Consider the following 25131-nt stretch of genomic DNA (forward strand, 5'->3'; position numbering starts at 1 on the left):
AGAACCATCTCACAGGCCCAAGTTTGGAGATTTCTTTATTGTTGATTAAATCTCCTTGCTTGTTATATTTAAATTATTTAAGTCTCATCTTGGTTTAACTTTGGTAGTCATATAATTCCAGCCACTTCTTTTAGATTTTCAAATTTAGTAGAATGTGAATATAGATTTTAAAGTCACGTTCTTATAATTTTCCAAATTCCATTAGTATCTGTTGTTATGACAACCATTTTTACCTCCAATTTTACTAATTTGAGTTTTCCCTTTCTTTTGATTAATTTGTTGAACTTGTCTTCCCAGTGAACCAGGTCTTCATTTCAATGATTATTTGTATTGGGTTTTTCAATTTTCAAAAAATTAATTTCTGCCTGCATCTCTTTTTTCCATCTATTGCATCCCACATGCTTTGGGAATATTTTATCTTTATTTAGAGGTATACACTTTTATTTGATTTTTGACATTGAATTTCAGTTATAAAATTTCTTCCTTCCCTTTCTTCCCTCCTAACCCTTTTATATATCTCTCCCCACTCTCCTTCAAACTCATGGGCTTTTAAAAATCAAATATACATATATATATATATATATATGTGTGTGTGTGTGTGTGTGTGTGTGTGTTTGTAAATAAAAGACACATGCATTCCTAAATGTAACTTGTTGAGTTTATATAATGTTATTTCTATGTAACAAAGAAGACAACAATGAACATGCCAAAGTGGACAGGAAAAGGCCCCTGATACCTCAACCCTAACTGAGTAAAGCTAGGAGTAGAAGTGGTGGCACTCTCTACAACAGAGCTCATCAACTGATTGTATTGTCTAAGTCACTACACTCAAGTGCCAAACAACAAAAGTGGTATACATTTAAATTTTTCCTTACGGTTTCTTTTCTTTTAATTGAAAATAGATCATTCTCTTGTATAATATATCCCAACCACTGTTTCCCCTCCCTTCATTGCTCCTCCTTTCTTCTCCTCCCTCCTCCTCCCTCCACCCCACCTTCTCTATCCCCCAGATCTACACCTTCTCTGTTTCCTCTTCAGAAAAGAGCAGGCCTCCAAGAGACAACAGAAAGATAGGTCAAAACAAGATACCATAAGACAAGGCAAAAATCCTCATATTGAGGCTGGACAAGGCGACCCAATAGGAGGAAAAGAGTACTAAGAGCAGGCAAAAGAGTCAGAGATAAACCTACAACCACTGTTAGGAGTCCCACAAAACCACCAATCTACCAGACATGTTATACACACAGAATACCTCGTGCAGACCCATGCAGTCCCCGTGTTTGTTGTTTCAGTCTCTGTTTAGTTGTGAGCACTGTTTAGTTGATTGGTTTTTGGTCATGGGTTATCTTCAAAGATCTTTATGCTGCCTTTTATGGTTTGGTTTTCTGAGACAGGCTCTTTCTACATAGCCCTGGTTGTCCTGGAACTCATTGTGTAGACTAGGCTGACTTTGAACTCAAAGATCTGTAAATGGAGTTCTTAATTGGTCTAGATAATAAAAAGTCAGAGACAGATATAAAGGGAAATGCTGAGAGATCAGAGAGAAGGAGCAAGCCAAGGCACACCTTACTTCCTTAGAGTCTCAGCAGACAAGACAATAAAGTCCTGTTTCTCCCTGCTTATCTCATGTTTCTGCCCAGCTACCTCACTTCCTGTCTGTCTGTACAGACCTCCAGACCTCTATGGTTAGCTAGTGCCAAGCTCTGTTCTCTGACCCTCAGACAGGCTTTATTTGTACAAGCAAGACATCACCACAGAGACCCACCTGTCTCTGAGATTAAAAGCATGCACCATTATACCAGTTTATGTTGTGGGGCTTTCTATCTTTTTTGCTACTGACTTCTGTTTGAATTATGCATGATTCAATTCTTTAAAATATTTGAGATTCATTCAGGAGTGAAGAGATGGTTTAGTGATTAAGAGTGTTTGCTGAAGGATAATCAGGCTACAATCCACAGCCCCAGAGAAACTATGTACCAAGGAAGATCCTAAAAGCGACACATGGATTTCCCTGGGAAGGGGAAATAGATGAGATCTCCTGGGTAAACTGAGGGAGGGAATGAAGGGGGAGGATATGGGGGCATAGGAACATGAGGCATTGGGTTGGTCAAGTTGAGGATGGCATGGAGGGGGAGAGTAATGCAAGAGATATTTTGATAGTGGGGGCCATTTTGCAATTAGGGAAAAACCTGGTGCCAGGGAAACGCCCAGCAGTCTGCAAGGATGACCCCAGCTAAGGCTCCTAGCAATAGTGGAGAGGGTGCCTGAACTGGTCCTCTCCTGTAATCAGATAGGTGACTACTCTGTCACCAGAGAGCCTTCACCCAGTAACTGATGGAAGGGGATGCAGACAGTCAAGTACTGAGCTGAGTTCTAGAAGTACAGTTGAAGAAAGAGGGGAAGAATTATAAGAGCTGGGGTGGGGGTCAAGATTATGATGTGGAAACACCGAGACAGCTGACCTGAGCTTGTGGAAGCTCATGGGACTCTGGACAGACAGCTAGGGAGCCGATCTGGCATGGGACCGACCTAGGCCTCTGCATCTGGGTGACATTTGTGCAATTTGGTCTTTTGTGGGGCCTCTAGCAGTGGAACCAGGACCTGTCCCTGATGTGTGAGCTGGCTCTTTGGAACCTATTCTCCCAGCCTTGATGCAGTGGGGAGAAGCTTGGTCCTGCCTCAACTTGATATGCCATGGGAGGCCTTATCCCTTCTGAAAGAAGGAGTGGATGGGGGGTACAGGTAGACAGGAGGTTGGGGTGAGGAGGGAATGGGAAGAGAGGAGGGAGGGGAAACTTTGGTTGGTGTGTAAAATAAATGAAAAAACTAATCAAAGAAAAAAGTATCAATGAAAAAAAAATGTTTGCTGTTCTTGCAGAGGACCTGAGTTTGGTTCCCAGCATTCAAATTAGATGGCTCACTACCACCTTATACTCACATTCTAAGGATTCCTGTCTCCACACTCATATGCATATATTCCTCCCCCACAAGCACGCATTTTTAAACTCTGTGTGTATGGATGTATGCGTATACCTGATTGTACGTATGTACACCACATGCATGCAGGAGCCCAAAGAATTCAAATGAGTGTATCAGAAGAATTCAAATGAGTGTATCAGATCTCCTACTATTGGAGTTACAGGTGGTTGTGAGCTCCCCTGTGGCTACTGAGAATCAAACTCAGTTTTTATGCAAGAGTAACAAGTGCTCTTAACTTTTGAGCCATCTTTCCATCCCCCACATACACATAATTTTAAAAACCAAAGTAAATCTTTAAAAATTGAGACTTATTAACATGTCTGATGCTGAATTAAGTTTTGGCCACTAAACCTTCAGAAACCTTTTATTGTCAAAAATTTCACCCCCTTCACATTTAGTTATTCGATCTCAGTTTTTGTTTGTGGTTGGTATGTAAAATAAAAAAATCTTTTAAATAAATAAAAACGTAAAAATATATACCATCAATAAAAGACAAGTAGTATAAAAAAGAAAAAATAAGGGAAATGCTACTGGCAGCCATTTTTTCCTCAATATATGATTTTATTTAAATTAGAAACATGAATGCTTCACATGTCAGTCCTAGCTCCTTCTCCCACCCCTCCTCCCTTGCCCCTCCACCAATCCCCTAGCCCCCCACCCAATCTCCATATCATTCCCCAGGGAGGGTGAGGCCCTCCTTGGGGAGATCTCCAGAGTCTGTCATTTCATCCAGGGCAGGACCTAGGCCCTTCCCCATGTGTCCAGGCTGAGAGAGCATCGTTCTGTTTGGAATGGGTTCCCAAAGTTCATTCATACACCATGGTAAGCACTGGTCTACTACCCAAGGCCCCAGAGATTTCTGGGGCCTCCTCACTGACACTACATTCAGGGGTATGGATCAGTCCCCTGTTGGCCTCTCAGCCATCAGTCTGGGGTTCAAGAGATCCCCCTTGTCCAGTCAGCTGTCTTTGTGGGTTTCCCCAGCACGGTCTTGACCCCTCTGGCAACCAATTTTTGAGCATCTCTAATGTGAAAATGTGATCTCTCATTTACACCTGAAGGATTCTTTAGATATAAAAATCATACTTGAGAAGGTATTTTTTGAGTTCTTGAAAAATACACTGCTTCCATTTGATAATGATACTTTCAGAAATCTTCTGAAAATAGAAGTATTTCCATTCAGGCAATCTGTCATTTCTTTCTGTCCCAACCTTTTCTTTTGTTATTACTTCTCAGAAATTCCATTATTATAGATCTCAATGTGCATTTTTGCCTTTTAAAGTGTAATCCTTTTAAGGCTTACTCAGCTTCTTGTTAGTTTTTGTCTGATTTGTTTGTGGAAGTTTTTTTCAGTTATGTGTATTTGTGGGTGTGTGTGTGAGTATGCATATTGGTATATGTACCATGTACATGGTGGTGCCCATGGAGTCCAGAAGAGAGCATCAGATTTCCCTGGAGCTGAACTTACAGGAGGTTATAAGTCACATAGCCATGGGTCCTGGTAACAAAACTCAAGTCCTTTATAGTAGTAGTACCCATTCTTCACCACTGAGCTGTATCTTTTGTCCCTCACCATTATTTCTTTAAGTGATTAAGTACCACATCCTCTTTTTAAAGATCAAACCCAGGGACTTTGCTCATGTTAGTCAAGTGTTCTTCCACTGAGCTCCATCCTCATCCCACTTTTTTCTAAGTCTAGGACTCCAATGACATCAGTGTCTTCTTTTTGTTATTATCTAATAGATGCCAAGCCTCTGTTTTTTGTTACTTTGTTCTTTTTTGTCTCTGTTCTTCAGATTGAGTAAATTCCACTGGCCTAGACTCAAATTCACTGATTCATTAAATTATGGAACCTATTTAATAGGTGTTTAATTTCCATTATTCTATTTTTTTGTTCTGTGGTGTCAATTTGATTATTTTATGTAGCTTCTATTTTGTTGCTGGGAACTTCTTGCTTTTCATTTGTTTCAAGGTAAGGTTTAGTTGTTTGATGGAATATTTATGATTATTGGTTTAAAGAATCTGTGTGAGATAATTCTAATATCTGATTCATCTTAATACCTGCATCTATTCATCGTTTTTTCTCTTTACATTTTGATTTTCTTCATTCTTATGAGAGGGCCAGTGAGATGTCTGAGCAGCTAAAGCAGCGGTTCTCCGCCTTCCTAATGCTACAACCTTTTAATACACTTCCTCATGTTGTGTATTAAATTGTTTTCGTTGCTACTTCATAACTGTAATTTTGCTACTGCTATGAATTGTAATGGATATGTTTTTGGAAGTAGAGGTATGACAAAGAGGTCACGATCCACAGGTAGAGAGCCACTGAGCTAAAGGAACCTACTGCCAAACCCAATGACCGTAATTCAAGCCCCCAAACCCACATTATGAAAGGAGAGAATGAACTCCTGACAGCTGTTCTTTGGCCTTCACATGTGCAACATGGCACATGTCTGCGTGCACAGACATGTGCAAAATTTATAAGTATTTTTCCAAAATAATGCTTTATTGATTATTTGGGAGTTTCACACAATGGACCTCAATCACATTCACTTCGCAATCTTTCCATGTCCACCCCACCCTTGTGACACCCACAAAAGAAGAAAATATAAAAAGATAAAAAATGCCAAGTCCAATTTGTGCTGCCCATATACTCATTTAAGGAAAACTGAGTCCTTTCTGACCCCGCCCCTACCAGAAGCCATCAACTGTGACGAGCTTACACTTCAGCATCCCTATCACAGTTTTTTTTGAGCACTCTTCAATGGCTTTCTGTCAAAACTGTCTCTTTTTGGGAGGTAGAATGTGGTGGGGAGAGATTGTCACAGAAGCCTTTTATGTCTCTCATTCTCAACCGTGAATCTGCCGTCATCGATGTCACTGTAAAAGAAGCCTCCTTGCCCTTTCCAGTCAGCAGGAGCACAGATTATGGACTTCAACATGGTATCTGGCAACAGCATAGTCCACAGGCATCAACAGAGCCTCTGGCACCAGCACTGACGACAGGACCTCTGCATGGTCTCCAGAAGCAGTACAGACCACAGACATCAGCACAGTCCTCTACTGCAACACGGAGCATAGACACCACCATGGGCCTCATTGGTAGCAAAGACCATGGGCATTCACATTGCCCTGGGCAGTAACACAGACTATAGGCCTCTACATGGTTTCCAGTGGCAGCACAGATCACAGACATCAACATGGCCTTAGGGGAAGCACAGATCATAGATTTCCACATGAACACCAACATGGCCCTTGGTGGAAACATGGACAAGAGACATCAACATGGCCTCAGGAGGCAGCACAGACCACAACATCAACATGGGCCTTGGGCATCGCCACAGCCTGGAGTGGCAGCATGGATCATGGACACCAACATGCCCCCTGGCTGTAGCACAGTTCATGGATACCAACATGGACTCTGGGGGCAACAAAGACTGTGATGGTCTTTCAAAAAGTCACAGTCCAGAAAATTAACCATTCTCTATCTCAGACATCTGTCATTGTTCCATGCCAGGGCACTGGATAGCCTGTTTAGAGGCAGACCCTGCAAGAACTCCAGGCTTCTGGACACCACCCTGCTGGCCCCACTCAGCAGCAACATGTTCCTGTCCACCATAGCCTTCTCCCACATCTGTCATGGCCAATGTATCTGTGGTTCTGTCTCTCTACACCAATCATCTGGTGCTCCGTTCCTCCATCATTCCCACTGCATATTTGTCCATTGAAGTGGCATTGCAAACTGCAGTGTGTACACACACACACACACACACACACACACACACACACACACACACACACATGCGCCCGCCCAAGCAGGGTTACATGCAAGTACTCATTGTAATGAGTCATTGGTCTGGTTCAAGGATTCTGATTTCTGAAGCACCATAAATACTGGCCTGTCACTGAGACTCATCTCACATATTCGCTGTTGCCCAGAGTCAGGGTGATCTTGTAGGCAGGCAGGCAGGACATCTGGGGGCAGGATCCATGAGAACTCTAGGCTGCCATATACCTCCCCACCCTGGCCACCCCAAAATTAACCCTACACGACCATTGTGCCGGCAGCAGTGCCCTCCCCTCTTCCCAGTAAGGCCAATAGCACTGACTGCATCAGTGGAGGCTCCATGCTGTGGGCCAGCATATTCTTTGTCCGCTGTGTCCATGCTCTCCCATATCATTGTTTATACCCTTCCCCCATGCATTTGCAGTTTTGCCATTTTCCACTGTGTGCACTTACCTCTGCTTTGTCGTCTTTCCTTTCAGTTTCATGAGTCCACTTTTAAAAAGCATCTTCCCATAAGATCTGCCTTTTAAAAAAGTTGTTCTGTAGCTCCTGTAGGCTCTGTGGATTCCTCGAAGCAGGGCAGCACTCCAGATCAGGTTTGGGTTCCAGCCGCCCAGACTCCTCCATGGCAGTAGGGCTAATGGAGAGGGCAGGAGGGGGCACTGGCTTGGCAGCAATATCTCTCATCCATGTACTGAGCCCCTCATGACTGCTGCAGATCATCAACTTTGGCATGGTGGCAGATACCCAGGGCAAGGGAGTGCAGTAGAGACTCTCCTCCCCCATGGCCACCTTATCTCTGCCCTTTAATACGTATTTTTAAAAGTTTATTATAAAATTTTTATTGTGTCCTAGAAATTTTGTCTATTATTTCAGGAGTTCTTGATCCTATTTAAAGCTTTTATTTTAGAAGTAGTCACTCTATTTATGTATGGCATACAGATCTTGGACTATGCCTATGGACTCTGTTTCCAGTGACAATTAAATTTGAGAGCCTCTGAAGGATGTTTTCACATATTGATTTACATAGTGCTGCAAAGGCTCCCACTGGTTTTTTGATGGTGACGCTAAGTGGGCAGAAGGAGTTTCCCCAGGCCACTACATGAGAATGAAGAATACATCCTGAGCCATACCACTTTGGGTAGGCACTCTTTTTTTAGTTGCCATACCACATTGGGTAGGCACTCTCTCTTTAGTATCCCAGAGCTGAACCAGTTGCTTTCTCTTGCAGGGAATGGGAGTGTCAGTGCTAAGGATAATACTTCTTTTGACCCCTTATTGTTTGCTAATCTTTGAACTTATTTTGCCTTTTGATGCATCTACTTTGCTCTAGAATTTCCATGGGTTTCTTGTACCACCCAGGGAAGTCAAATTCCATCCAGCTGCCCTGTTACTAGAATGGAATCAGTAGATACTGGACCTGTGTATCCTTCTTCTGGGCTGGAAGTCATAGAACATCTTTTAATATTTTTCCATTCTTAAAGTACCAACAAATTCAGTTTTGTCTTTCCACTTTTCAGAGTTCTCATTAGAATAAGTCTGGTATTATTTTCTGAGTTTATCTTATCACAGAGTATAAACTATCATCCCTGGGTCCCACTAATGGTTTATTGCAGGTTGATTTCTCCCAGTTTCTGTTTCTTTTGACACTGAGTTACGTATTCCCATTTCTTCATATGTCTGTTAACTTTTATTGTCTTAGACCTTGTGACTTATACAGACAGATTGTTTATTTTTTATTTTAGTGGGCAGATAAATATATAGAATTTATAGGAATTTTATTTATTTACACTTTACATATGTGTGCATTGTGTATGTACATGTATGTGAAAGTCAGAGGTAAATGTTAGGAGTCTCCCTCGGTCATTCTCCATCTTATTGTTTGAGACAGGGATTTTTCTTTTCTTTTTTTAATATATTTTCAATTTTTGCTTTCTTTTTATTTATTTTTTAATTTAAATTTAAATTAGAAACAAGGTTGCTTTACATGTCAATTTCAGGTCCCTCTCCCTTTTCCTCCCCTCCTCCTGTGCCCTCCCCCCAACAACCCCCATATCCCCTCAGTTCCCCAGGGAGGGTGAGGCCCTCCATGGAAGTGTCCATAGTGTGTCATTTCATCTAGGGCAGGGCCTAGACCCTCCCCCAATAGTCCAGGGTGAGAGTGCATCTCTCATTGTTGGATGAGAGTCCGAAGTCCATTTGTATACCGGGGATAAATACTGATCTACTGCCCAAGGCCCAGTAGATTCCCTAGGCCTCCTCACTGACACCCACATTCAGAGGTCTTGTTCAGTCCCATACTGGATTCCCAGGTATCAGTCTGAGGTTCAAGAGCTAACCCTGAGACAGGGTTTTTTCATTGAACCTGGCACTCAGCCAATTCACCTAGACTTGCTAGCTTGAATGACCAGAGATCCTCCTGTCTTCACTGGGGTTACAGATGCACACTGCCATACTCAGATTTTTACATGGGTGCAAGGGATCAAAAATCAGGTCCTCATGGTTGCATAGCAGTCACTTTACCAAGGAACTCACCCCCAACAGCCTGCTCTTATGTTCTTAATGGTGGGTCTGTTTCAGTAATTTGCCTTTAGCCAGAGGGCAAGTTCTTTCATCCTTGGACAGTCTTTGTTCCAGCCAAAAGCCTTTTGAGTATCAATGGAAGATTAAAATGTTTGCCCTTTTAGTTGGCAATACTCAAATTCCAAATTCTGTCTTCTCCGAAGCAGGCAGAGGCTGAAAGCCGTGTGCAGGACTTGCAACCTCCTAGCTACTGCTTTCTTCCAAGTCCTTAGTCTTCCCATGCACACAGAGTGGGTCAAGGATTTTATCTCTCTCCATGGTTCTTTTTCTACCAGACTTCCATTCCCAACTGCTGGCTGCTCCAGCCAGCCGGATCTCTATCTTAAGACAATGCAAAAGGAAGTAACATGAATTTCTCATTAAGGTGAAGCCATTCTGTGATACAAGAACTGTGTATATAGATACACGAGCTAGTGTTCCACATAGGGCAAATAATATATAGTTGTGGTTTTCAGCCAGCAACTCGTCCAATGTCTGTTTTTGTTCAGTCTCCAAAGCATTCAAATAACTTCTTTTATTTTAAATAGTTTTTAAAAGTATTTTGTCTAGAGTTTATAATTATTTTCTGTGGGAAGCTTAGACTGGTACAGGCTATGTAATGCTTTCTGTGTCCAGAACTCCCCCCTTTCTCTTATTTTCAATCACAGCCTCATCATTTGAGTTGTGTTATTGGAATAGACTCCCTCCAGGCTTCTTTGTCTCTAGCTGCTCTTATAAACTATGCTTATAATCACCACTGGTCTCCTTTAATATTTTCAGTGTCTTTCCTTCCCATCATGTACAAGTATATTCACCAGACATTCTGATACTCTATTGAATACCTGACACATACAGTAGAAGGAATAAAGGATTTTGGGTTGCAGTTTCAAAGGCTTTAATTTGCACTCCTTGCCTCCACAATTCTAGATCTGTTGTGAGGCAGAGCATTATGGTGGTGGGAGCATGTGGCAGGCTCCATTTACCTGATAGTAGACAGGAAGCAGAGAAAGAGTGGCAGACTGAGACAAGATACAGGCTACACAAGAACACATCCATATTCACTTTCTCCAGTGTGAACTCACTACTGAAAGTTTCTACAATGTTCGTAAATAGTATAAATTAGGAACCAGCCTTCAATAATGATCCCGTGGGACACATTTGATGGTCAAGTTTTAATAACAGGACAATGTCAAAATTCTAAGGCATGGTTGGATATGGTGATTCATCCCTTTAATAGCAGCACTAGATATAGAGACAGGTGGATCTCTGTGAGTTCTAGGCCAGTCCAATCTACATGGTGAGTCTGGGGCAACCAGGGCTACATAGTAAGATCCTGTCTCAAAAACAACCAAAACAAATATATACTGTGATCAGACTCCCATATGTCTCTTAAGTTTTAAATTGGACACTCCCTCATCCCGCCAGATATTTATCCTCTCACCATACTAGATTATCTGTATTTTCTCTGTTATGCCTTAGCTTGTCTGGGGGGCTTTTGTACTCTTTAGGATTTAAAACAAGAAAGACAACTGGAGAAAATATAGTTTTATAATAAGGATAATAGATAGCATTTATCTACTACTAATGTGTTGGGGCTTTTGTACTCTGCCTTCTCTCTAATAGTAAAACAAAAATGATAATTGAGGCAAATCTTCTGTGATCATAATGATAATAGATAACATTTATTGAGTGCATTCTGTGCATCAGTGCTGCAGTGGGTGCTTTCAAATTATTTTCTCATTTCACCCTCACAACAACCTTGCAAAGTAAGTACCTTTTTAATCCTCACATTACAATTGACAAAACTGTGCCTCAGAAATTGGAAGTGGCAGCAGAAGGCTATTCTAGAATCAAATCATGTTCCCCTATCTCCCACTTAAGCAAAGTGCATGTATAGAGCTTAGAAATAATAATAAAAAAGAACTAAGATTGCCCTTGAGAACTGAACTGTTGAATTAATGTAAGATGAATATTAACAAAAATAAGCAATGGCACCTTAATAAGACAGAATGGCTCCCTTGCCAGCAAGAATTTGACTGTAACTTGATGGAAGTTATTGGTGTGTCTAAAGAAATAATATATCAAATAGAAAGGGAGCTGGTCAACTATAGATGAATACACAGAACAAAAGATAAATACGAGCAATTCACTCCAGATACTTTCCAAATAATATAGTTTATAGTTACCTGGCCTGAGGACTTATCCCTGACATCCCACATATTTTAGAAGAGTTTTCCAAATTTGTTGGCTAGATTCTTTTATATAAATAATGTAACCATATCCTTCATTTTCTATCATGCCCAACAAAGAAGTTTCTCATTATAATTTTGACTTCTTTTACTCTTTACATGCATGCAAGGGGCTTTACAGGTATGGTTTATATGTGGCTGTTACAGCAGAAAGGGCAATAATCTTAAGAGAACGTGCAGAGAATGGCATCATGGCTACCATGGCAGATAAAACAGGTGGCCATATTTTGTACCCTACGTGATACTATAGAGCCTCTGAGTAAAGCAGACTGGAGACTTCATTTTCTGTCTCTAGAGCTCATATAATAGGTGAAAAATACAAATGGTTTATTACTAAAGTCAGTTGGTTGAGGGATTTCTTTTAGTTGGAAATATGCCATTAGACAGATTCCAGTCTTTAATGAAGGAGAATGGGATAGAATGAGTGGAATGAGGGTATTGGTAGACAGTAGCAGTGAAGAAGTGGTGGGGTGACATCCAAAATCTTATGAGCCTCATAGCCAAGATTTTAATAGCTTCCGAAAAACCTGGGGCTGGAATTGATGACGCAGTGCTTTACTGTTTTTCCATAGGATCTAAATTCAGTTTTCAGGACCCATATCAGGTGGCTTACCACTACCTGTAATTCCAGCTCCAGGGGACCCAACACCCTTTTCTGTCCCCCATAGATATGCACATGTGGCCCCCTGACACACACAAATACATAAAAATAAATCTGTCCTAAAAAAAAACACAGGACAAAAGGATATGTGTTTTACATTACTGATGCATGTGAAATGAAAAAAACAAATGGTATGCTAAGGAACCATCTGGACAATAACTTTGGCAGGAAGTTGATGGACGGTTTGAAGAACAAGCTGAAGAAATTTTGTTGATCACAGTGTGGGTTCCCAAATGTTACTCTGGATCGAAAGAGGAAGACTCTCATGACCTGGTCAATGAAGAGGAAGTGTATACTTACTGAGTGTGAACGTTCTATTGAGAATAAATTCTCTATGGTCATTGCCCATGTGTCACAGGTTCATTTCCTGCTCTTCACCTATAAATTATGTGATCAGGTGCCCTTGGAAACTGGCGTTGGCTGACAAGAAATACTGGTCAAAATGAGGTATCTCCAACCCCTTTCTAGGAGAATTTCTGGCAGTGGCAGTATCTTCCCCATAATTTCAGCTTTCCGGTGGCCATCATCATGATGCCAGTTTCTATAAACCTGCCTTGGCTTTATCTCTTCCTGTGTGTTTTCCTAGTGTCATCACTCACACAGGCTTGCTGCAGACCTCATATTTGCACTGTTTGGACATTCCTTGTTTGTTTGGCTCCTTGGCTCTTCTATAACCTGTATTACCAAATTTTTGTACTTAAGTATCCAAAGCAGTTTATTTTTCTTACACTGACACCAGTACTTGACTGTGATTACTGTTGTATCTTTTCAAGTTAGACTTTGAATACTGTGCTTTCTCCAGGAATTCCTCTTACATGGATTAGTCCTGGACTCAGTTGCAGTTTCATATGGAATATATAATTCCAGAGCGAGTTAGCATATGTAGTATTCTTTCAAGTATCAGTTTAAAAATCTATTTAGATACCAAAATGGTCTCCTGGCAAGCATCTATTGAAAATGTGGATCGCTTTCTGGAAGTTTAATAATGATCCTATTATGATATTAAAAACTGGAATATTCTTGTTATAAGAACCATTGCCTATTTTGAGATTCAGATGGTTATAAAATATTAGAGTACCAAATACATGTAAATTGTCATATTTGCTTCTATGTCCTAAAATAGACATCACACAAAAGCAGATCTTATACTTAGTTTTGAACAATTTTAAGACAATCTTTTAAGCCAAGACTGACCTAGAACTTGTGACCCACCTACCTCATCCTCCAAGAGTACCATTATGTCTGATTTTGAATAATTTTTCTCATTATATTATTTTTTGATCATTGAGAGTGAGACTGAGTTTCACCCTCTAACTTAGACCCATGTATTCTTGGGTGACCTTGAACTCTCAAAGATCCTCCTATCTCAACTTCCTGAGTGCTGTAATTATAGGAACTAGCCACCATTCCTGCCTTTACATCATACTTCCTGATCTCTTTCCTATCCTTTTGATTTTAGACCTTATTCCTGATCTCCTTTTAGCATTGTTTTGATTTCTCTGACCTTGATGTTTTCATGTCCTCACTGAACACAATCTGGTTATGGCATCATAGGATGCTTTAGGTAACTAGTATCCCCATCATCTTAGCCTGTTTTCTGTGCTAATTGGTCACCTTGCTTCAGTGTCCCATGGGTGGTGCTCTACTTGATTTTTATCTAAGTTCTAAGTATGATATCATTTGTGGTAGGAGGGGGGCATCTAAGACATCTGTACAAAGGAGGAATTCAGCCCTGAATGATCATATGCTTTTTATTTCTGACACAGCATCTCTTTAGGGAGTTATTCTTCCTAAATTAGTTCGTGAGATACAGATGGGGAAATCATTCCACCTGCCATTATCCATGGCATTGTAAATGACCTAACTCAACAGACTGGTTAGATAATTTCTTCAAAGTTTTAATGAGGAATTTTATTTGCCAGACTATTGTTAATCTGTTCTAGACTAGTAACTAACAACTTTGATGGAACCATTGGAAAGACATGAGTACAACTACCACTCTCTCTGTCTCTCACTTTTTAGCTATACTTCTGTCACAGACATTTCAAAAGAGTCTTGGTTATAGCACTCAAACTCTTACTTTTCAGATTTTACCTTAGGGAGATATTGATGAAAACAGGCTACAGCATTTTACATTTAATATTAGGTAAAGTAATGGGATTTAAAGAGATAAGATTATGAAAAACTATAATTTTTGTCCTTTTCTGGATTTTCTACCACAATACATAAATTCCTGAAAGGTAACAAGAAATTCGATCTATTTGAGTTACGTGGAAGGGATCTTAGAACACACTTGTTTTCTCAGTCTTGTTGGGTCGTATTGAGATCTGACCTTGAAAATAGGCAAGGGCTTGTGTTGAGTGAAGCCTTTTCCTTGCCAGCCGCTTTGGTTTTTCCCCACCAGTCGCCTGGGCCCTACCTCGTTGTAGTCCCCAAATAACACACAAGATGCTGTATTAATTATGGAGCTGTTGGCCTTGCTTGTTTCTTACTGGCTAGCTCTGACTTAAGTATTTACTCCATAATTGTTAAACTAAGTATTTCTCTTACCAGAGAAAAGGGTCCGGACTTCTTACCCCTATGGCAGCTACATGATGACTCCCTGTGTTTCTCCTTCCCAGAATCCTTCTTGACTCCTAGTCCCACCTATCTTACTTCCCTATTGGCCAACAGTGCTTTATTCAACAACCAATAAGAGACAGATTTACATAATGGCATCTCCCATTATCTCCTCTTTTCTGTCTAAGTAAAACGAAAGGTTTTAACTTTAACATAGTCAAATTATACATAACAGAACAGTTATCAAATAAGAACATAGTTACAATATTTTGCTCATTAACATTTAGTAAGATTTAAAGAAAATATCATCTATCCTATCTTTGTGAGTCTAAAGTCTTACATGTAACTTATCTTTTATCATAACTAAGGAAAACTTTGCTTATAACTATCTGTCTTCAACTCTATCAAAGACCACAGAAGGATAACATATAAACACTAGGATTGACAAAGACATCTTGCTTCCTGGACAGTCACCTGAAGTTCCTCTGTAATGTTGGGGCATCCATCTTCAGCCCATAGGCCACAGTGTATCTGGAAGACTTCTCAGCAAAGCAGGAAGTCTCAAACTTTGGCAGTCTGTCATTCATTTTTCTATGTCCTGCAGAAAGTCTCGTAGACTCTTCCATGAATCGAATCAGGAACTCTGAAGGACTGTTTGAGTTCAGCAGTCACTTTCCTGTGGGTCCTACATGTCCAGTTTATACAGCAACAGTCAAGCAGTCCAGGCAAGAGCAGTTTCTTGCCCAAATGGCTAATCTTGCCATGTTGAAAGCAAACTTCACAACAAGTTTCTTCGATGCCCATCTTCCTCTCAGACATAATTGGTGATGGGAGGAGCAGACATTTCTCATTGTCAAGAAAAACCCTAAACCATTTTAAATGCCATTTTCTGAAGGTCTTTGAAAGGTTTCAAGACTGTCTATCTATCTCAAATATATCTCTGTATATCTAGTAAGTTCTGACTATTATAAATAACTATCTATAGTCTGTATTTAATTCTGCATTACGTTTTAAAAGATTAGTATGAACACAATACTTAATCAAGAGGAGAAGTATACACATCACAAAATTGACCTTGAATTTGTATCAATAAATGAAAAACCATACCAATACAAAGTACTCATTTTCATACCATAATCCCCTTTTCCTTTAAAAAGAGATTGGTTGTGATCATTAACCAATTATAAGCAACCCCATTCAAACAAAAACAAAGATTTATAAACAATATGGGGATTTGGACATGGCTCATTCCAAACTGCTTCCTGCTGGATGGGGGCGCTGTTCATACCATGGGGATCATGACAAAACTCAGAAACCTGTGTAAGTCCTTATTTTCAGGGTAAGATGTAAGGCTGCATCATCTTAGCTGTCTCAATTGTTGGAACACCTGGACCACTGCTTCCGGGGGTCTTGCTTCATCAAACCACAGAAACCTGGAAGGAATCCTCAGCTTTTCATTTTCTGTGGAAACATAAACAAAAAACTCTTTTCCCAAGTAATTGATCCTTATATTTAAAGTTAAAAGTCAAAACATTTTTGAAATATATAAGTTGGATTAATTCAGCAGCATTTATAATTAAGTATATTTTAGCAGTTGTTCCTTTAGCAATCAAAAAACTGAAAAACACAATAGCACACAGTATCCAGACTCTCTGTGTATTTTCAATCTTTACATGGCTTATTTATTTATCTATTATTACTCTATTTCTTTTACTTTTATTTCTTTATTCATTTCTCTGAGACAGGGTTTCTCTTTGGAAATCCACCTGTCTCTGCCTCTGCAGCAAATCCTACTGGCTTGCACCACCACATCCGGCTTCTCTATTTATTTACCACTATGCTGTTTCTTTTTCTCTCTCAATCTTACATATATTTTTAAACACTGTAAACCTTTTTAGGTTTTTTCTTTATCCAAGTCTGACTTTACTGTAAATCTTTATGTTTTTTTGGCCACATATCTTATCTGTTAAAACCACGGCTGTTTAAACTGCAGTTTTTCCAAGATGGTGGGCATAAGTGTGACTCCAGTTCACCACCTCAGTCTATGCTGATATCCAGCAAAAACTGCCGCTTGGAGATGTGGTCACTTCCAGCTGTACATACACACCTTTCAATCATTAGCAGAGCCTCTTAAAAGAACCTTGCTTTTTTTTTAATGCTGAATCAGGAAGACTCCCTTAAGCGAGCCATGTGAGTCTCTGCTTGTCGCTATCAAAACAGAGTCCACCTGAGAAAAATGCTGCTACCAAAAAGCCGTGTTTCTCTCTGTTCTTCTGTTTCTAAAATCCCTTTTATACTTTTGTCATTTTACGTGGAAATTCATGATCCCACTCCTGATCACCATTTGTTGGGTAAAGCCTTTTCCTTGCCAGCCGCTTTGGTTCCCCAGCCCCAGTTGCCTGGGCTCTGCTGCGTTGTAGTCCCCAAATAACACACAAGATGCTGTATTAATTATGGAGCTGTTGGCCTTGCTTGTTTCTTACTGACTAGCTCTGGCTTAAGTATTTACTCCATAATTGTTAATCTAAGTATTTCTCTTACCAGAGAAAAGGGTCCAAACTTCTTACCCCTATGGCAGCTACATGATGACTCCCTGTGTTTCTCTTTCTAAGTATCTCATCGGTTACTTTTATTCAAGTACTAAGGGCATAAGGCACATATACAAACTGAGATGGTACACAGCATGCATACTACTGGGTCAAAGGTAAACTTTTCTAGATGTTGGACTCTCATTCTTTAGATTGATGGGCCAATAAAGTACAAAGATAGTGTGTGTGTGTGTGTGTGTGTGTGTGTGTGTGTGTGTTTGTAATGGGTCTGTTTTCTAGTTCACCTCTGCCACTTCCTAGATGGGCAATCCTGAAAGAGTTACTTTCCTGCTCTGAGTCTATTTCTCCAACTCTAAAATGAAGAATGTACCCTATAGAGCTGTCTGTAACAAGCAAATATGATATATCAATGCCTACAGTTAAAAAAACACAATAGCTCCCTGATAAACATCTCTGCTACTCTTGCCCTCTACCACCCACTCCCTGTGGAACAACTAGAAAGTAAAATGTTAAACTTATTGAAATACAATTCATATGTGAAAGCAAATCAATTTAACAATAGCACTTGTTATTTGGTGGTGTGATTTGACGGTACACTTTGATGAGTTTTGACAGACATAGATACTTTAGAAAACATCACTGCCGTCAAGACACAGAACATTTTCATTATCTTCTCCAATTCCTAGTGCTTAGTTACCATCTTAGTTACCTGCTTCCAGCCCACAGCCCCAATCACATTTTATTCACATAACTCAGATCTCTTGTATTTCATGTCCTGCAATGACTTTCCATTGCTCAGGAAATGAAATCTAAATTCATTACCATGCTCTCCCAATGCCCTTTGTGTTCTTAATCTTCACACCTCACATCATTCAATCCTTATCATTTACTTCCTTCAAGCCAAGTTGTCCTCCTTTGTGTTCACAAAACTTGTCAGTTCTCACCTTAAGAACTGTTTCCTATGTTTGAGATCTTCTTCCCTCAAATATAATCATCTCACTTGTCTTCTTTTAAGTCTCATTAAAAAAACTCTCAGAAAAGTCTTTCTAACAACAAATTTTTAAGATGAACTCTAATGATTTCCTTTTATTTCTTGGAAGATTCCTGAGAAAAAGAACCCCCCTTTTTATTTATTCACATACATATATGTCTGTTTCACTCAGTGGACGGTAGTTGCCAGGATAGAAAAGTAAAAAATGTTTCACCAATATATAGAAAGCACTCAATAAGTATTTTTGAGTGATTGTAGAACATTATCTGCAATAGAAAATTGTGCAATGAATATTATTTTCTTCCATCCACCCCATCTCCCCCTTTTTTAAGATGATAAAAACTATGTATGAGAAACTGACAGCTAACATAATATTCAAGTGAAAGATTTTTCTTAAGAAACCAGGAACAAGACAATGATGCTTGTTTTTACCATTTCCAATTAACATAATATTACAAGTCATAGCCAGAGAGATTGGCAAGAAATAGGAATAAAAGGCATCCAAATGGTAAGGATGGAGTAAAATTATCTGTGTTCACAGACGAAATGATCTTATATGTAGAAAATACTAGAAATTCCAGAAACAACTGAAATTGCTAAGAAATATATTCAGCAAAGCTACAGAATGGAAAATCAACATGCAGAAATGATTTCTATTTCATAGCAATGAACAATCACAGTAATACACAGTCCCAAAAAGGAATTAAGAAATAGTTCTATTTACAGTAGCATCAAAAGAAATAAATATAACCATGAAAGCAAAGGACTTGCATGTTGAAAATTCTGAAACATTGCTGAAATAAAGGAAAGAGAACAACAATAAATTGAAGGACAACTTGCGATCAAAAGACAATAATATGTGACAATAGTATGCAAAGCTTTTTATAGATTCGAGGCATTCCTTGTCAAAAATTCCTCTTTTTCTTGTTATTTATTTTATAGAAATAAAAAGCTCATTCTACAATTCACATGAAATCTTAAGGGACCCCAATGATCCAAAACACTCCAGAGGAAAAAAAGAAGAGTTGAAGACTAACATTTCTTGACCTGGAAACTCCAAATCTATAATAATCCAAATAATTTTCTATTAGCATAAGAACAGGCATATAGAGCAATGGAATAAAATAGAGAGCCCAGAAATAAACTCTTGCATGTGTGAGCAACATTTTATTTGTGAGTAAAATGAAACTCTCAGTCTTTTAGCACTGAATACATTAGCTGTGATTTTTTTCATGTATGGTTTTTTATCATGTTACGCAAATTAAAGCAGAGATTTTGAGAGGATACTAGTATTTATCTCATGTGTGTTACATTCCAGCCACTTCTAGGTATGCTAATGTTTCGTTAAGTCATTCAACAAATATTTATTGACTACTACTTCGTGCTCTAAGCACTGAAATACATAAGGAAGTAAAATGTATATTAATTGGAAAAGGACAGTCTTTTCAAAAACTGCTGTTGGAGAAACTAGATATCCACACTCAAAAGGAACTGTAACCCTGCTTGATTAAATAAAAAAATATAAAAAAATGCTCTGGGTTGTGGTGATGCATGCCTTTAATGCCAGTACTCAGGTGCCAGAGGCAAGCAGGTCTTTATAAGTTTGAGGCCAGCCTGATGTACAGAGTCAGCTTCAGGACAGCCAAGGCTATACAAAGAAACTCTTAATCTAAACCCCCCAAATTAACTCAAGATGGATTGGAGAACTAACAGAAATCTAAAACTATGAAACTGATGAAAAGCTCTTCATGAAATGGTATTTGGCAGTGTCCTACAAATCACATCAAATGACTAGCAAGAAAAGAACAAATAGATAAAGACTCCCTCAAATTTAAAATCCTTATTTTGAGACCCTTGTGTAGTACAGGCTGGCCTGAAACTTGCAATTCTCTGGCTTCAGTCTCCTCAGTACTGATATTACAGTAGTACTATATGTCTCCCTTCATAAATTAAAGGCTATTTGTATAGCAAAGAATACCAACAAGAAAATGAGAGGATATAGTGAGAGACAACACTCACAAATCCTATATCTGATAGGGGTCAGTAGCCAGACTGTATAAAAAAGTTCCACAACTTAACAACAAAAGTAGTATACAATTTGAAAATTAACAATGAACTGTAGTAAACATTTCTCCAAAGTAGATACATAAATGGCCATAAATACACATGTAGAGATACTAAGTTTCCGTTATCACTTAAAGATTCAAAGTAACAATCACAATATGAGACTACGTCCTTATCCCTTTTTTAGTTACTTAAAAGAAAAATATTCCTCTTTGGTTTACACTCACCTACTTAACCCTCCAGCTTTGTGACATATTTTAAGTGAACACAGTATAAAACTGCCCTCTAATTCATGTCTCTGCACACAACACTCAGACCTCATGAGAGAAGTTTCTTTGGGAAGTAGATGGTGGTTAACACAGAAACTCACAACTGGTTAAAGTGCAGAGAAATAAATCTATGTAGGCCTCAGCCATAAAGGGACAGTCCTTTCTCCTCAAGTCGCAGAAGAGTCATGGAAAAAGGGTGTGGAAATGTCCTAATAGCCAAAGGGCGGGGAAGACTGGAGTGGAATAATATCTTCTGGACATGACAGGGCTGCTTCCTTCAAGAAATCACAGCAGCTTTTGTTGTCTGCATAGATCAAGCCAGTCAACATTCTAGCACCAAAAGGGGAGGAGTTCACCAATTCCAGGAAACCATCAGCTGTCAATTAAGATGGAGATGAAATCACAATTGCACTGCCTCCTGAGTAGCTGGAATTGTGAACACATACAGTGTGGACCAGAAGATTTAGACATGCCATTTGGCACACTATTTCTGTCATGTCTTTTAACTATATACTATTTCTAAGTATATAATTTAAGACGTTTAGAACTATACTTTAAAAATCTATTATTTTATACATATGATGTGTATGCATGTCTGTGACACATGTGTGCAGTATCCACTGAGGCTACAGAGGGTGTTGGATTCCCTGGAAATAGAGTTACAATTATTAGTCACCATGTTGTACTAGGAACTCAATCTGGGTCCTCTGGAAGAACAGCCAGCACTGTTAACTGATGAGCTGACACTTCAGTCTGCCTAGGACTATAATTTTAAGGAATAATTTATTATTATTTGTTCACAAGGAAGCAGTTACCCAAGGATTTTTACTTTTTCTGTTTGTTTATTTGTTGTTTGTTATCATTTATTAATCATTGAATAACTTTTGGAAATGGTTTTAAAGTTATAGAAAATGTCCAACTTTCTAGTACGAAAAAATTTCACTTTCCAAACCAAATTGCTGACATATGCTACCATCCCTGATTACTTCAGTATGTATTTCCTACAAGTCAGAACTTTCTGTGCAACACAGCATTTATAATTAGAAAGCAAAGGCTAAAATTTTCTATCACTTAACCTTTAGATTCTATTATAAGTTTTGTTACTTGTCTATAATGTCCTTTATATGAAAAAGATCCCATCTATATGCATGGATTGCTTAGGCTACTTTAGTAGCTTGTTCCGCAGTCTCCATTAGTCTGCAACATTTTTCAGTTTTTCAAGAATCTCCTGACATGGAATCTTTGAAGTTAGAATGCCTTTGTTGCTTGTACAGGTTGTATACACCTTTAATCCCAGTACTCAGGAGGCAGAGACAGGTGGATTTCTGTGAGTTCGAGGCTAGCCTGGTCTACAGATCAAGTTCCAGGACAGGCTCCAAATCTACACAGAGAAACACTGTCTCAAAAAAAGTCTTGGAGTTGTAATTTTCTGATTTATCATTATTATTAGATTCAAAACATTGCTTTTGGCAAGTGTATCACAGACATTATTGTTTTGTTTTTCGCATTGTGTCCTATCATATGGTTATAATTTTGATAATATCATTGGTGGTGATTTTCAGATTAATCACTAAAGTTGGTATTGCTTAGGTTTTTCTTGCATAATGTTGTTCTTTTACTTTGTATTTTAGTGCTTTGTAGATTAGCTGAGATTGTACTACTTACTAAAAATTCCTCATTAAATTGAACTTATCCTTTTTCATTTAGAAAAAGAAAAACAACAGTATACAACAAGCAATGGCAAGAATATGGAGAAATTGGAACTCTTGCGAATTACTAGTGGGAATATAAAATAATATAGGTACTGTGGAATACAATTTTATGATTTCTAAGCACAGAATTACTACACTATTCTACATTTTCATTACCAAGTATACTCAAATATAATTGAAAGAAGTGACTGAAGATATTTGTGTATCAATGTTTATAGCAATACTATTCTTAGTAGCCCAAGTTAGCAAAGACCCAATTGCTAATAAATATGTGAATGAATAGGTACACTATATATAGTAAATACATATGATGAATATTTTCAAACTTATAAATGAATTAAATATTGATATATACCATAACATGGATGAACATTAATGGTATTATTATGCTGTAAATTAAGTCAGATACAAAAGGGAAAATATTGTATGATTATATTTCTAAGAGACATGTATAATTAATAAATCCAGAGACTAATAGAAAATGGTAGACAGAGGAGTGGTGAGCTATAGTTTAGTGAATACAGAGTGAAGTCATGAAAACATTTTGGGAGTAAATGGTGCTGCTGTCCTCTCAATATGAACGAACTTAACACTATTTTACTGTGCATTTAAAAGTGGTTTAAAAGGAAAATTTTAATATAACAGGCTACATCTAGATTGCCCATAGTATTAATACATGAGTTTCCAACTTTTACAATTGTAAAAGGTGAAAGATATAGAAGGCTAACACTAACCAAAGAAACTTGAAGTTCATATATAGACTTGATCAAAAGAGCCTTTGAACAAGGAGAGTTACTTGGGATGGAGAGGACTCTCTACCTGATGATAAGGGATAATGAAGGCAGGGTTTAAATGAGTCCCCCAGACCCAAGATAAATGATAAATAAGTACTTATTATGGAAGCACTTACACAGATAGAAGTAAATAGCCACTGTGGTTTTCCTGCTCCAGAAGATGCAGTCTCTGCCCTTCCAATGTTCTCCACAACCCAAGAGAGTGCAAGCCAGCTCCTCCTCTACCTTATAATGGGTCACATCTGCACCTGAAACCACATCCAAAGGGTGTGGCTACCACTACAAGTTCACTGGCAAAGAAAGATGCCACTACAGGATCAGGTTTCCAAGAAAATATAAAATGCATATGTGTTTACAGAATGCCAAAATAAATAAGAAAAAAACCTAACTGTAATGCAAGCAGGGAGATACAAAAAATTCTACTATTATAGTTACAGATTTCTACTTTTGACAATTGATAGATCAAACAGGCAAAACAGCAGAAAGGGTAGAGTAGACCTGAAGAGCACCATTAATCAACTTGGTATACATGACATTTACAAATTACTTCATGTAGCAAGAGAAGAATATTATTCTCGAGCTTGTAAGAGTCATTCACCAATACAGACCATATTAAGAGCCATAACTTTTAAAGCAGTTTTTAAAAATGAAATATTACAAAGTATGTTCTCAGTTCACAGTGGAATGAAACTAAAAGTCTGTAAATGGGAAGATACTGGAAAATGTCAAAATATTTAGAGATTAAGGCACACGTTTATAAATAACACAGACAATGAAGTCTCAATAGAAAATGTAAAAATATTTGATCTAAATAAAATGAAAACATGACTTGTCACAATTTTTTTCTGATGCAGAGATTTTCAAAGGCAAATTTATAGCATACATTGGATATATCAGAAAAGAAAGTCTAAAATGAATAATTAGAACTTCCACTTATAAAACAAGATAAAATAAAGTAATTTAGGATTAAATAAGAAGAAAAAAGATATATCAGAATTAGTACAGAAAATCAAGAACTTGAGAACAGGAAAATAATGCACAAAATTGGCATAATAAAAGGCTGATTTTTATAAAGCAAGTATGAACAATAAAATTGTAGTTAGGCACAACAAGAGAAGACATAGATTTACAATATGAAAGATGAAAAGGAGGTTAAGGGTCATCATTACTGATCCCTTGGATTACAAAAGGATAACAAGTAAATAATATCAACATTGGATCAATAATTATGTTCTAAGCTTAGATTCAGTAATGAATTCTTACAAATTTTTAAAGAAAATGTTAACTCTCTACAATATTTTCTAAAAAGTAAAATAATAGGAACATCCCAGACCACTGTATTTCATAAACATTAATGAAAATCCTCCATAAAATACTAGAAAATGAGTCCCAAAGTATATAAAATTAATCATATCAATGGGTACATAGAAATCATTTTTATAAATTCAACATTGCTTTATTTCAAAAAAAATCTTTCAACAAATTAAGAATTAAGGAATACATCTTCAGTTTGACAGACATCTATAAAACTTTTAATGATTTTCATCAAACTTAATGCTGAGAAACAGGATGCTTTCACCACAAGATAAAGAGCAAAACAAATGCATGTACTCTCACAACTCCCATTCATCATTGTACTGAGTGCTAGATAGTGTAATGAGAAAAGAAAGGAAAATAAAATATGCATATTAAGAAATAAAAAGTATTTGTTCATAGATGGCATACAAGTTATGTAGAATATCCTAAACAATATGACTGTCACTATTCAGCCTTAAGACTTCAATAGTCTTCAATAGTTGAACTAGTGTTCATTTACTGAAGGAGTAAATAACATAGACCAATTAAACAGAATGAACAACCCATAAAATAGAATCATGCAAACATAACTACTCGACTTATGACAAAAAATGCAAAGGCAACACAATAGAAAAGAATGTTTTCAGGAATTCTTGTCC

The sequence above is a fragment of the Mesocricetus auratus genome, unplaced genomic scaffold, assembly GCF_017639785.1.
Source record: "Mesocricetus auratus isolate SY011 unplaced genomic scaffold, BCM_Maur_2.0 Super-Scaffold_100003, whole genome shotgun sequence".
Taxonomy (NCBI): Eukaryota; Metazoa; Chordata; class Mammalia; order Rodentia; family Cricetidae; genus Mesocricetus; species Mesocricetus auratus.